Source organism: Salvelinus alpinus, chromosome 7 (genome assembly GCF_045679555.1).
Source record: "Salvelinus alpinus chromosome 7, SLU_Salpinus.1, whole genome shotgun sequence".
In the NCBI taxonomy this organism is placed as follows: domain Eukaryota; kingdom Metazoa; phylum Chordata; class Actinopteri; order Salmoniformes; family Salmonidae; genus Salvelinus; species Salvelinus alpinus.
The window spans coordinates 25,359,483-25,372,205 of record NC_092092.1 but is presented as its reverse complement, the minus strand read 5'-3'; the positions used below and the strand labels follow the sequence as shown (position 1 = coordinate 25,372,205).

The following is a 12,723-nucleotide window of genomic DNA, read 5'->3' as shown; positions in this document are numbered from 1 at the left end:
CTCAGACATGTCACACCAAGTATGCTTACTGTTATGTGTTTACCTTCCTAGTCATTTTTTATTCTAATATACCAATTTCCACCTCCAGCTAGCTAACATGTGGACACAATGTTAAGAAGTTGGAGGGAAGGGGAGGCAGGGAGACTATGTGAGAACTATCTCTGAGCCACTCAGGAATAGCTGGATGTTCAATTTCCTCTGGCCACTCATGAATAGCTGGATGTTCAATTTCCTCTACGGAAGGAAGGTTAAGGAGTGAAGTGTGTAGCTTGCTCTCCTCTCATTTCCTCTACCTGCTCTGCACTTCACAGGGCTGGGCTGGATGGACACCATCCTGTTTGTGATTGATTTACTTACTAAGATGTGAATAGCAACCTGGCACTTCTAGAGTTTCTCTTCCTTCCTTCTCTGTCTGTTTTGTCTCTCTCTATCACTTGTACACTCCCTTCTCTGTCTGTCTGTCTGTCTGTCTGTCTGTCTGTCTGTCTGTCTGTCTGTCTGTCTGTCTGTCTGTCTGTCTGTCTGTCTGTCTGTCTGTCTGTCTGTCTGTGTCTCTCTCTCTCTCTCTCTCTCTCTCTCTCTCTCTCTCTCTCTCTCTCTCTCTCTCTCTCTCTCTCTCTCTCTCTCTCTCTCTCTCTCTCTCTCTCTGTGTCTTTCTCTCCTTTACTCTGCCCTCCTGTCTTTCCATTTTCCCATCACATCCTAGGCTCAGTGGATGTGTGTGTGGAGGGGGGCGGGGTGGGCAGAGTTCAACCAATCAGACCTATAACACGAGTTACAATCAGCCAAGCTAACCTCAAAGTAACTCTTAAAGTTAGTGTGTGAATTGGTTCTGGTGGTAGGTGGCATTAACTGCTGGTAGTGACATAAGTCTGGCAGACACACACACACACACAAACACACACACACACACTACCACATCAACACCAACACCATACGCTGAGGGACAGAACTCAGTGGGGAGTATGGGACATCAGAAAATGTGGTAATCAGCCCTTTTCCTTTCTCGTACCAGGAGCCAGTCTTCTTTCCTCCACTGCTGCCATTTAGCTGCTGATCTATAACACATGGCCACTACTGTCAACATCTGCTCCAAGCCGAGGGGGTGATGAGGATCACATTTGCATACTATTATTGGTGAAGGGCAAAAATATAGTTGAGACGCTCTGTGTATGAGCTCAAAATGTTAATGTGTCATTTATAGAACGGAAGAGGTGAGTTGGATGAATGGAGGAAGATGGTGGGGTGGAATGGTGAGTAGAGGGATGAAGGGATAGAGAGAGAGGGGTGAAATGGAGGGATATACACTACCGTTCAAAAGTTTGGGGTCACTTAGAAAGGTCCTTGTTTTTTAAAGAAAAGCCATTTTTTTGTCCATTAAAATAACATCAAATTGATCAGAAATACAGTGTAGACATTGTTAATATTGTAAATGACTATTGTAGCTGGAAACAACTGATTTTTAATGGAATATCTACATAGGCGTACAGAGGCCCATTATCAGCAACCATCACTCCTGTGATCCAATGGCACGTTGTGTTAGCTCATCCAAGTTTATAATTTTAAAAGGCTAATTGATCATTAGAAAATCCTTTTGCAGTTATGTTAGCACAGCTGAAAACTGTTGTGCTGATTAAAGAAGTAATACAACTGGCCTTCTTTAGACTAGTTGAGTATCTGGAGCATCAGCATTTGTGGATTCAATTACAGGCTCAAAATGTCCAGAAACAAATAACTTTCTTCTGAAACTCATCAGTCTATTCTTGTTTTGAGAAATGAAGGCTGTTCTAGTTTGAGAAACAGATGCCTCACAAGTACTCAACTGGCAGCTTCATTAAATAGTACCCGCAAAACACCAGTCTCAATGTCAACAGTGAAGAGGCGACTCCGGGATGCTGGCCTTCTAGGCAGGGTTGCAAAGAAAAAGCCACATCTCAGACTGGCCAATAAAAAGAAAAGATTAAGATGGGCAAAATAACACAGACACTGGACAGAGGAACTCTGCCTAAAAGGCCATCATCCCGGAGTCGCCTCTTCACTGTTGATGTTGAGACTGGTATTTTGAGGGTCCTATTTAAAGAAGCTGCCAGTTGAGGACTTGTGAGGCATCTGTTTCTCAAAGGATTAGCTAACACAACTTACCATTGGAACACAGGAGTGATGGTTGCTGATAATGGTCCTCTGTACGACTATGTAGATATTCCATGATAGTTTTCCAAAAGGCACCTAAAGGACTCTCAGACCATGAGAAACAAGATTCTCTGGTCTGATGAAACTAAGATTGAACTAGTTGGCCTGAATGCCAAGCGTCACGTCTGGATGAAACATTGCACCATCCCAACGGTGAAGCATGGTGGTGGCAGCATCATGCTGTGGGGATGTTTTTCAGTGGGACATGTCTCTGAATGTCCTTGAGTGGCACAGCCAGAGCCCGGACTTGAACCCAATCAAACATCTCTGGAGAGACCTAAAAATAACTGCACAGCAACGCTCCCCATCCAACCTGACAGAGCTAGAGAAGATCTGCAGAGAAGAATGGGAGAAACTCCCCAAATACAGGTGTGTATTTGAGGCTGTAATCGCTGCCAAAAGTGCTTCTACAAAGTACTGAGTAAAGTGTCTGAATACTTACAGTATTTAATGTGATATACGTTTTCTATTTTTCATAAATTTGCAAACATGTCTACAAACTTATTTTTGCATTGTCATTATGGGATATCTTGTGTAGATTGCTGGAAAAAATAAGGCTGTAACGTAACAAAATGTGGAAAAAGTCAAGGGGTCTGAATACTTTCCGAATGCAATGTAGGTGTGGGAGCACTAGTTTGGCCCCTCACCCTGGCACTGAAGTTGTTAAATTGAGACCAGGGTGGCGGAAGGGAAAAGAAATCACATTTTCTTGTCTCGCAGGTCCCCTTGCTCTGGTGAAGATTTCCTCTGCTCTTGAGACTGTATATTCTTTCATCCCTCAGCCTGCCTTGACTCTCTCCTATCAGTAAAGTCTGTATTTTTTTGCACCAGAGAAATAGGTAGGAGTTCTTTATTTTTCTCTCCACACTCTCACTCTTTCCATCATTGAAAATAAATGACAATCTGTACTTTTTCTCAGAATTTTTGGGCCTTTATTGTTTCATCTATAACTTAGCCGATAATGATGTCGCTCTCCTCCTAGGGCTGGGCCTTATACCGTATTTCACTATATACCAGAATTGGTTTTTACTTTACCTTCTATAACGGTATTTGAATGTTGGTTTGTTAAATGTGATATGCTGTGTGTAACGTCCATTTTTATAATTTACTCCCCTACTTGAGTCATCTCTCTCTCCATTCTGCTTTCCACATAGACCTAGCTCCGCCCCCTGTCACCCCAGGAGCACATTTGTTGTTGCTCGACCATGAGACACTTGCGTTCAGTCTGCATGGTCAATGCTGATGACAACAATGTTGTTCTGTAATTACACTATTAGTTTGTGTTTCTTACATCTGCCACCAGCTAGTTTGTCTTTTCTTAGCTAATTTTAGCTAAATTGTGTTAGCCACTAATCCTAATCGGTAGTTAGCTAGCTAGCCAACGAGCAAACGCTGCTAGCTATACAGCATGATACCAGTAATGGTGTAGGCCTAAATCAGCATGTTGTTTGTGCAACAGTATCTTCTAAAACAAAGATGATTAGGCAAATTATGAACATGTTAGCTACATGAAGTAGCTGTCACAATATCTCCCTGGCATTTTCATTCATTGTCATGTCAAACAATACTGTATTCAAAATACAGTAGACAGATGGAAATGTTGTCATTAGCTAGCAATATTAACGTTAAAACTAGCTAAAATCTTGTGGCCTATCCTCAATCTTAGCTAGCTAGCTAACGTTATACTGCATCTAAAGTTAATATGGTGACATCAACATGATGACAAAAGGTTTTCCTACAAAGTATTTGCCTCCTTTTGAATGTCGTTGTATTTCCAAGCCCCTGTAATACACTTTAGCTTAAATATTAATCCGCGCTCATTGACTATGTACGAGTAGAATGCTCAGTCAGGCATCAGTCCAAAATGAACATTCAAAACAATATTGTGACGAAACATGCAACTCATGAATATTATTACAATAATCATTCTATTTCCATGATTCCAACAGTTCACCCAAGTGTTTTGACCTTAAAATATGCCCTCCGTGGCGGTGCGAAAATGATCTTAAATGAGTGCAGGAAATGGAGAAATGAATGAAAATGCTGACAATTATTTTTGGTTGAAGTTTAATTGAACAGTATAAAACCATCAAAATGTAGAAAGACAACTTGGAATCACTAAGAATGTATGTGTTGCCACCCTAGGATCACGCACTCATCATATATTTTTTTTGAATTTGTATTATTTAAAAACATAAAATACAGTCAAATACCATCTTACTCAAAAATGTTAAAAACACCAAACACCAAAAACGCCATATCGCCCAGCTGTCTCTCCTCCCCCATCCTCCACTCCACCCTGTTCTGACCCTTCTCCCTGTCATCTACCTTTCTCCTCACCTTTCCTCCCATCTCTTCCCCCCTTCTCCCTCCTCTGGCCTGATTGTATTGGGTGAGAGAGACATGGTGTTAGGTGAGAGAACCACAATCAGATAGCACATCTCACAGCTCATCTCAGGTGGAAAGAGCAGTGTGTGTGCGTGTGTGTGTGTGTATCTGTGTGTTTGCATTCTCTCCTTGTCGAAACAGATAAGCTTTGACATTAACATAAGCTAAAGCAGACAGGCTGAAACGTTTGGGAACAGATCACAGCAGAAATATCTCAACATTTTCTGTTTTCTCTCTCTTCCCCCCCGCCCTTCCCCTTCTCTTCCCCTCTGTAACGCATGTCCTTCTATGCAATACCCTGCAACTCAGTGAGCTTTGAGGCCAGAATCGCAGCCTGCCACTCACAGAGACACACTGAGCAATGCTCGGCGGCGAAAACGAAACGTGTCCACGCAAGACACAATGAGACTTTGAATCCTATAATTTTGAGAGTAGAGCGGCCTGTATTTAGGGTTCATGAATGGGAGTCTGCCACTCATACAGTGACAGTGTCATACTCACAGATTTAACTGTGCTCAATAGTGAAACGTAAAGACGTTTCTGCTAGATGAGAGGGTCTACATTTCTTTATATGACCACGTCTGTCAACGTCAAGAGAGGTAACACATCGTTGAACAGAGAGGATTCATGAAGAATACTAGGAGAGATACAGCAGAGGTGCTGACAATAGATGGAATGAAGACATACTCAGTAACGTGTATGATATTTCTATGTTGCTCTGTGTGCGTTTTCCTTCTGTTGTTTTTTGGCCATATGCACAGGCCGACAGACAGAGTAACAAATCTTGTTGTTCTACAAGCAGATTAGCTCAATGGGATTGGAGCTGGGACAGACAGACAGACAGATCCTACTGTCCCTGGTCTGTCGAGTGGAGTGGGCGAGGATAGGTTTTCACCTGAGTACAACAGATGATCTCACCACACGTCCAGACACACACCTCCCACCCTGCTGTGACCCTCCAGTTCAAACCCCCAGCTCTCCTGTCCTCTCCCCCTTCTAGTGCATCTCTCTGATGGATGGCTGCTCTGCAGGCATGGATGGCCAGGGCTCCTCCCTGGAACTATCTGGGCTCCAGGAAGGGCTTGAGGACCTGGAGAATGATGAAGAGGCTGGGGAATAGAGGGGGGATACAGGGAGAGAGAGAGAGGAGAGGGATGTGAAAGGTTGAAGATAAAAGAGTGTGAGTGGGAAGTCACAGGAACTTGAAAGAAAAGTCAAACCTGGAAGCTGCGCTTGCCGGTATCACTTGTGTTTACTTAGCTTATATATCTGTCTCATTGCCTTCGCCAGGGCTTCTCACAGGAAGGGAAAGCAGGTAGCAAGGGACTAGGTATTGATTAGAAAAAGCTGTTCTTGGCAAACTGTTAGCTATAGTCCTAATTCTTCTCTATGGTATAAATGTGTACTCTTTCCCATCTCCCCTTCCTCCTTTATCCTTCCTTAATCTTAAGAATTTCACAGATAGGTACACTTGTTGTATTCAGCACATGTGAAAAATAAAATGTAATTTGACTTGATCTCACCTTCTGTCACAGAACTCTCCTGTGGGGAGAGTCCTGTTTTCAGACCCCTTGACTTTTTCCACATTTTGTTACGTTACAGCTTTAATCTAAAATGTTTGTTTTTTTAAATCCTCATCAATTTACACACAATACCCCATAATGACAAAGCAAAAACCTGTTTTTAGAAATATCACATTTACATAAGTATTCAGACACTTTACTCAGTGCTTTGTTGAAGCACCTTTGGCAGTGATTACAGCATCGAGTCTTCTTGGGTGTGACACTACAAGCTTGGCACACCTGTATTTGGGGAGTTTCTCCCATTCTTCTCTGCAGATCCTCTCAAGCTCTGTCATGTTCAAATCAAATCAAACTTTATTTGTCACTTGCGCCGAATACAACAAGTGTAGACTTTACTGTGAAATGCTTACTTACAAGCCCTTAACCAACAGTGCAGTTCAAGAAGAGTTAATATTTACCAAGTAGACAAAAATAAAAAGTAATAATAAAAAGTAACACAATAAGAATAACATAATGAGGTTATATACAGGGAACACCGGTACCGAGTCAGTGTGCGGGGGTACAGGTTAGGTGAGGTAATTTGTACATGTAGGTGGGGTGAAGTGACTATGCATAGACAATAAACAGCGATTAGCAGCAGTGTACAAAAGGGAGAGGGGGGGGTCAATGTAAATTGTCCAGTGGCGATTTTATTAATTGTTCAGCAGTCTTATGGCTTGGAGGTAAAAGCTGTTGAGGAGTCTCTTGGTCCTAGACTTGGCGCCCCGGTACCGCTTGCCGTGCGGTAGCACGGGCTGACTGGAGCCTCTGACAATTTTATGGGCTTTCCTCTGACACCGCCTATTGTATATGTCCTGGATGGCAGGAAGCTTGGCCCCAGTGATGTACTGGGCCGCTCGCACTACCCTCCGTAGCACATTACGGTCAGATGCCGAGCAGTTGCCATACCAGGCGGTGATGCAACTGGTCAGGATGCCCTCGATGGTGCAGCTGTAGAACCTTTTGAGGATCTGGGGACACATGCCAAATCAAGGTTGGATGGTAAGCGTTGCTGCACAGCTATTTTCAGGTCTCTCCAGAGATGTTTGATCGTGTTCAAGTCCGGGCTCTGGCTGGGCCACTCAAGGACATTCAGAGACTTGTCCTGCAGCCACCCCTGCGTTGTCTTGGCTGTGTGCTTAGGGTTGTTGTCCTGTTGGAAGGTGAACAATCTGAGGTCTTGAGTCTGAGGTCCTGAGTGCTCTGTAGCAAGTTTGCATCAAGGATCTCTCTGTAATTTGCTGCGTTCATCTTTCCCTCGATATATCCCTCGATCCTAGTCTCCCAGTCCTGAAAAACATCCCCACAACATGATGCTGCCACCACCATGGTATTGGCCAGGTGATGAGCGATGCCTGGTTTCCTCCAGACGAGATGCTTGGCATTCAGGCCAAAGAGTTCAATCTTGGTTTCATCAGACCAGAGAATCTTGCAGGCAGTCATGTGCCTTTTACTGAGGAGTGTCTTCCGTCTGCACACTCTACCATGAAGGCCTGATTGGTGGAGTGCTGCAGAGATGGTTGTCCTTCAGGAAGGTTCTCCCATCTCCACAGAGGCACTCTGGAGCTTTGTCAGGGTGACCATCTGTTTCTTGGTTACCTGCGTGATCAAGGCCCTTATCCCTCGATTGCTCAGTTTGGACGGGCAGCCAGCTCTAAGAAGAGTCTTGGTGGTTCCAAACTTCTTCCATTCAAGATTGATGGAGGCCACTGTGTTCTTGGGGACCTTCAATGCTGCAGAAATGTTTTGGTACCCTTCCCCAGATCTGTGCCTCGACACAATCCTGTCTCTGATTCCTTCGACCTCATGGCTTGGTTTTTGCTATGACATGCACTGTCAACTGTGGGACCTTATATAGACAAGTGTGTACCTCTCCAAATCATGTCCAATCATTTGAATTTACCACAGGTGGATTCCAATCAAGTTGTAGAAACATCTCAAGGATGATCAATGGAAACAGGATGAATCTGAGCTCAATGTCAAGTCTCAATACTAATGTAAATAAGGTATTTCTGTTTTCCATAGAACTGTTTTCACTTTGTCATTATGGGGTATTGTGTGTAGATTGATTAAACATTTATATTTAATACATTTTAGAATGTAACAAAATGTGGAAAAGGGAAGTGGTTTGAATACTTTCCGAAGGCACTGTATGTGTTTGTTGTTTTGTGTGTTTACAGTTTGTAATGTGATATGACAGACTCAAGGAAGGGTCTCCAGTGAACCTCTTCTGTTGACTGTTTCTCCTTCTCTTAGTGTTGCCCCTCTGAGAGGAAGGATAGACTTACACACTCACACACATACGGGCATTTCCATCGAAAGCACCCATGATCACCAACATGTGGAGTTCATAAGAGCATACCACATTGAGTGTCACATGAAAGCTAAGAATCTATATCTTGGGGAAATGAAGGCATAGATACATTATTCAACCATTTTCCATCTTAATAAAGTGTCCTACTGTAAGTAAAGGCTTTATTTTCTGGATAAACAGATGGAAAAGGGCTTTTCCAAGACAGCTATCAGAACAAGTGGTAAAAGGTATCAGAAATACACCAAACTAATCATGTTGATGTAAAGACCCCTACCAACTAATATCAACACATATTTAGTTTTGGAGAAATTGTTTACCTTCTGTAAGTTTAAAGAATATTGCCTTGTAGTTCCATTAACAAAAACCCACATATCTTGAAGATATTTTCTCATTTCTCTCCCTTATGAGTAGAGGAAGATGATGAAAGTTCACAGAAGTAACAAGTAATGGTAGACCTACTAATTCGTTATAGTGATTTTGCTGAAATCAAATGTGTTTATGAATTGTTAATTGATTAAAGCTCATAAGTCCATTACCAAATTGGTTATGTAACACCAAAAAAATCTGGAACGGAATGACTGTAATTTAATTGGCTACAATAGGAAATCATAATATTCACAAACCACAGTTTGGTCACCTGCTACTGTCCTCCCTTCCACTGGAATACTGTTATGTTCAGCTGAAGACGGTTTTCTTTTGTCTGGTGGTCAAACCAGTGTTAAAACAGTCAAGAGTCTGGACAATCCCTCTCCCTCTCCCTCTTTCTCTCTGCTTATCTCTCTCTCTCTCTCTCTGCTTATCTCTCTCTCTCTCTCTCTCTGCTTATCTCTCTCTCTGCTTATCTCTCTCTCTGCTTATCTCTCTCTCTCTCTCTGCTTCTCTCTCTCTCTCTCTCTCTCTCTCTCTCTCTCTCTCTCTCTCTCTCTCTCTCTCTCTGCTTATCTCTCTCTCTCTGCTTCTCTATCTCTCTCTCTCTCTGCTTATCTCTCTCTCTCTGCTTCTCTCTCTCTCTCTCTCTCTCTCTCTCTCTCTCTCTCTCTCTCTCTCTCTCTCTCTCTCTCTCTCTCTCTCTCTCTCTCTCTCTCTCTCTCTCTCTCTCTCTCTCTCTCTCTCTCTCTCTCTCTCTCTCTCTCTCTCTCTCTCTCTCTCTCTCTCTCTCTCTCTCTCTCTCTCTCTCTCTCTCTCTCTCTCTCTCTTTCTCTCTCCCTCTCTGCTTCTCTCTCTATCTCTCTCTCTGCTTCTCTCTCTCTCTCAATTCAATTCAATTCAATTCAATTGACTTTATTGACATGGCAAGTTATTATTACTTACATTGTCAAAGTATACATATCGAAAAATTTAAATAAAATATATATGTATATATATACACAAAATATATATATATTTATATATAAATAAATGGTGGGACTAACAGTAATAATAATAGTAGTAGTGGACATGGGATTACCATTAATAACAGCTACAACAACAATATTAATCAGAACAACAATACATTAAAGCAACAGTAGTAGACCAGTGTCAACATGACTGAGAAGACACATGACCTGGTACGAAAGACAAAACAAAACTAAGCTAAATGGGAAATATTATCAACATTACTTTGCATTTTTCACTGGCTGTCCCTCAGGCTGTGGCAGGAGGACACATATTTGGCTGCAAAAACTGCACATTTTGGCTTTTCACCCAACAAATATTTGAATTTTTCTTCATCTTTTATAGTTTCAAATTCTTTGTATTGAATTATAATTTTGGGAAAGAAATATGCTCTTAGGTCTGAGTATTTGTCACAGTGTAGTAGGAAATGCACTTCTGTCTCTACCTCTCCCCTGGAGCAGAGTGAGCACAGCCTGTCCTCCCTGGGCAGCCAGGTTTGTCTGTGACGACCGGTCTCTATAGCCAGACTGTGCTCACTGAGTCTGTACCTAGTCAATGTTTTCCTCAGTTTTCTATCAGTCACAGTGGTCAGATAGTCTGCCACCATGTACTGTCTGTTTAGAGCCAAATAGCATTGAAGTTTACTTTGATTTTTTGTGGTGTCTTTCCAATAGGTTATATATTTTTCTTTTTGTTTTGTGATGATTTGGTTGGGCCAGATTTTCTGAGGGCTGTCCCGAGGCTCTATGGGGTTGGTTTGGGTTGGTGAACTGAGCCTCAGAACCAGCTGGCTGAGGGGACTCTTCTCTGGTTTCATCTCTTGACATTGTAGAGCTGTGTGATGGAATGTTTTAGGGTCACTTGTTTTTAGATGGTTGTAAAATTTGATGGCTCTTTTTTCTATTCGAATGAGGAGGGGATATTGGCCCAATTCTGCCCTACATGCGTTATTTGGAGTTTTTCTTTGTACTTGCAATACAGTCTTGCAAAACTCTGCATGCAATACTTCAATTGGATGTTTGTCCCATTTAGTAAATTCATTATTAGAGAGTGGACCCCATACTTCACTGCCATATAGAGCAATTGGTTCTATAACTGATTGAAAAATTTTGAGCCAGATTCTAATTGGAATTTCAATTTTGATGTTCCTTTTAATGGCATAGAATGCTCTTCTTGCTTTGTCTCTCAGCTCATTCACAGCCATGTGAAAGCTACCTGTGTTGCTGATATTTAGTCCTAGATATGTGTAGTTTTTGGTGTGTTCTAATAGAACTGTGTCCAAATAGAATTTATATTTGTCATCCTTATTTCCGGACCTTTTTTGGAATATCATTATATTTGTTTTTTTTAGATTAACGGTCAGAGCCCAAGTCTGACAGAACCTGTGAAGATGATCTAGGTGTTGCTGTAACCCCTCTTTAGTGGGAGACAGCAGCACCAGGTCATCTGCGTACAGCAGACACTTGATTTCAGTGTTGTGTAGGGTGATACCAGGTGCTGTCGATTCTTCTAATGTTTTTGCCAATTCATTCATGTAGATGTTAAATAATGTTGGACTTATTGGGCAGCCCTGTTTCACTCCCCGCCCCTGAGAGAAGAAGTCTGTTTGCTTGTTGCCAATTTTAACCGCACATTTGTTTTTAGTGTACATTGATTTAATAAAATCATATGTTTTCCCTCCAATACCACTTTCTATTAGTTTATAAAAAAGACCTTCGTGCCAAATTGAATCAAATGCTTTCTTGAAATCTACAAAACACGAGTAGATTTTGCCTTTGTTTTGGTTAACTTGTTTATCAATTAGAGTGTGGAGGGTGTAAATGTGGTCTGTTGTACGAAAAAATTTTAGAAATCCAATCTGGCTTCTGCTCAGGACGTTGTGTTCGTCAAGGAAATGATGTAGTCTGCTATTTATAATACTGCAGAGAATTTTCCCCAAGTTGCTGTTAACGCATATTCCTCTGTAATTATTTGGGTCAAATTTGTCTCCATTTTTATAGATTGGTGTGATCAGTCCCTGGTTCCAAATATCGGGGAAAATACCTGCAGTGAGGATAATGTTGAAGAGTTTGAGTATAGCCAATTTGAATTTGTGGTCTGTATATTTGATCATTTCATTTAAAATCCCATCAGCACCACAGGCCTTTTTGGGTTGGAGATTGCATATTTTTTCCAATAATTCTTCTTCTGTAATTGGGGTATCCACAGGATTCTGATAGTCTTTGACTGCTAATTCAAGGATTTGTAATTTTTCTTGTATATCTTTTTGTTCTGGGCTCTTTGTTATATTGCTGTAGAGGTTTGCAAAGTGATTTCTCCACATATCCCCATTTTGGATAGCCAACTCCTCATGATGAGGTTTGTTTAATTTATTCCAATTCTCCCAGAAGTGGTTTGATTCTATGGATTCCTCAATTCCATCCAGCTGATTTCTAATGTGCTGTTCCTTTTTTGTTCTTAGGGTGCGTTTGTATTGCTTCAGTGTTTCCCCATATTGAAGGCGTATATTTTTGTTGTCTGGTTCTCTGTGTTTTTGATTAGATATATTTCTCAATGACTTTCTTAGATTTTTGCAATCATTATCAAACCATTTTTCATTATCTGTTATTTTTGGTTTGCTCTTATGCTTCTTTAGATTAGCCAAGGAGGCTAATTTGTCAAATATAAAGTTTATGTTCCTAACGGCCAAATTTACACCTTCATTGCTGAAGGAGAATGTTAAGGCTAAAAAGTTGTCCAGGAGAGATTGTATTTTTTGGCTACTAATTGCTTTTTGGTAGATGTCTGTACTGTTTGCACTCCATCTATAGGCTTGTTTAGTACCATGTAATTTATTGGGCCATGATGCTTCATGGTTGGGTTCTGCTCTTCTCAGATACACTGTGATTTTACTGT

The 12,723-nt window shown here is 41.5% G+C and overlaps 1 protein-coding gene across 10 annotated transcripts in view; it reads left to right on the top strand.

Moving 5' to 3' along the window:
* sdk2b (sidekick cell adhesion molecule 2b) overlaps nt 1-12,723 on the top strand; it is a 464,977-nt gene that overhangs the window by 204,211 nt on the left and 248,043 nt on the right. The window lies entirely within an intron of this gene.